Source organism: Poecilia reticulata, linkage group LG11 (assembly GCF_000633615.1).
Source record: "Poecilia reticulata strain Guanapo linkage group LG11, Guppy_female_1.0+MT, whole genome shotgun sequence".
Lineage (NCBI taxonomy): Eukaryota > Metazoa > Chordata > Actinopteri > Cyprinodontiformes > Poeciliidae > Poecilia > Poecilia reticulata.
The window spans coordinates 27639219-27641616 of NC_024341.1; the positions used below are offsets into that span (position 1 = coordinate 27639219).

General features: G+C 47.3%; 1 long non-coding RNA gene across 1 annotated transcript in view; it reads left to right on the forward strand.

Annotated features, from left to right (window-relative positions):
• The window catches only part of LOC108166710 (uncharacterized), a 5155-nt gene extending 2763 nt beyond the window's left edge, over positions 1 to 2392 (forward strand). Inside the window, exons 2-4 of the long non-coding RNA XR_001777064.1 lie at positions 105 to 192; positions 1541 to 1785; positions 2053 to 2392. This is a non-coding gene — a long non-coding RNA (uncharacterized LOC108166710). The remainder of the gene's footprint in view (positions 1 to 104; positions 193 to 1540; positions 1786 to 2052) is intronic.
• The last annotated feature ends 6 nt before the right edge of the window (positions 2393 to 2398 follow it).

Genomic DNA, 2398 nt, shown 5'->3' on the forward strand with positions numbered 1-2398 from the left:
AACATGGTATTTAGCAGAAGCTAATGTGCTACATTAACATGGTATTTAGCGAAAGCTAATGCTAATGTGCTACATTAACATGGTATTTGTCCTTCATGCTTTAGATATGTCCCTGGTTTTCATGGCCAATCACCTCCTCAGCAGCCATGAAGTTCTGCGGAGGTCCGCTACTGAACCAGTCGTTACATTCAGGTGGGTCAGAACCAGAAAACATCTCAACCCCACAGGTTTGGTTCAGCAGGTGATAAACAGGTGATCAGATGTGATGAAACAGAGACACATCTAAAACATGAAGAATGTTGCTCTGTGACATATCGTTTAATCTGGGTTAAAACCAGCTATTGGTGCTCAGTTCAGATTATTAACCAGTTTCTGTCCCTGGATTCCCAGTTGGAGCGGACTGGGCCGTTAGAGGCTGGTCCTACGAACGGTTTGGCCCTGACAGGTGGACAGAGCAGGGCTTGCTGCCGGGGTCCAGCGGGGCGGGGTCTGCGGTTTCCTTTGAGCGGCTGCAGGATCACACGCCGGGGGTTTCTGCCTGCTTTGATGGCTTCTCTAGCGGCAGGTGTTCACAACAAACCCGTTTGAAGCAAACGGAGGTAGAAACCAGAACCACAGCCAGCAGGTTGATCTGGAGCTGGAAAACCGTCCCAGTCTCTCTGGGAAGCAGCGAGCGGAGGCGGTAATCTGCTGCAGCGAGCGGTTGCCTGATTAAAGGGAAGACGTCTCTTTGAAGAAGTGACCGATGATGACGATGATGAGGAGGATGAGCTTCAGCTCCTCCAGTCAGGAGAGGACGAGCTGATTCATGTCGGCTCTCTCACTGAGGAAAGCGGCTCCCTGAGGGCCCAGAGTTTCTGTTTTGGTCTGCGTCGGGTAATTTACTTGTCCTCGTTAATAACGTTCTACTCTGATGGGCTTTTATTGGAGGGCAGCAGCAGAACCAGAATGTTGTGGTAACGAAATGAGCGGCTGCTGCTCAGATGCGGCCAGAAGCGAATGCCTAGCAAGTTTACGTTCCCTCATCGCTGGCAGAAGGTTCCTGTTTATCCTGGACCTTTAATGATTTATATGAATCCTGATCATCCAGCAAACAGCTGCTAGAAGCTTTAAAGTTTGTATTTATCAAAGATTTACACACAAGTACGACTCAAAAATGACAGATTAAATTAGATAAGATCAATTAAAAGGTAAAAAATGTTTTGGCCTACAGTAATGGTGTCCAAAGTGTGGGCTGGGGGCCATTTTCGGCCCACTGACTGACTGTTTGTGGCCTGCCACAGCAGGAGGGTGATGCAGAGGGAGACAAAATTACTACTGACTAAATAAAAGTTTCTACGATGGAAAATATTGAGCACAACACAAAGTTATTGAACAAACATCTCTCTTTAATTTCATAGAAACTATTTATTTATCAACTTCTACTTAGAGACAAACTTTAAAGAACCCAAAGCTGCTTTTTATTTAATTTATTAAAACACATTTTATACGTTTAAGCACAAGAGAGTAACTAAATCCTGTTCTCATTGCTTCCTTTAAGACGTAAACCCAGTCCCGTCTGTGGATGTTCTGACGGCGTTTCAGCCAATAAACAACCTTAAATCTGGATGCAGAGATGGACCTGAACCTGCAGAGCCACATAAAGACGGCTACAAAGTCGGCCTTCTATCACCTGAAGGACATTTCCAGGATTAAAGAACGAATTTCCCACAAGATCTAGAGAAGCTCGTCCATCTTTAGCTGCACTGATCACTGCAACAGAATCTACAAACGTCAACCTGACAGGTAGGCCTGTCGCAGTAAACAATTAATAATCAATTAATCGCGTGATAAATTAAAACGAGCTCAATAATTTCCATTTGCATGATTTATCATTTTTCTGAACTGGATGAAAAAAGTGTTTAGTCTGAATCAAATCAGCATCAGAACTGAGGAAGTCCTGCTAAAGCCTCCCAGCCTCCAGGAGGCTTGATGGTAAAAATGGCTGCTCAGCTGCAAGGAGCAGAAATGCAGCCAGTGGAAGGTGCTAACCTGAAACTTCGCTTATTCCAGCCGGCTGCCCCAAGGGACAGCCGGTCCCCCAGGGGACAGCCGGTCCCCCAGGGGACAGCCGGTCCCCCAGGGGACCCGTATCCATCTCAGCGCTGCGGTAATTCGTCTGGAAGTCGGGAAGCAGAGGAGCAGACGCCAACGGTATGCGGCCGAGTCCAACACGGAAACTTTCTGAGTCAGTGGAGCAGCCAAAGCCGTCCGGTCCGGACAGAACTATCAGCGTCTGGATCGGCTCGACCCGATCCAGACGTTTACATCACACTGCTCTGCTGCTCAGCTCCAGGTGAGCTGATGCCAGAATATCCTATCCTGACCAAACAGCTGCAGATAAGGAGACTTCAGAACG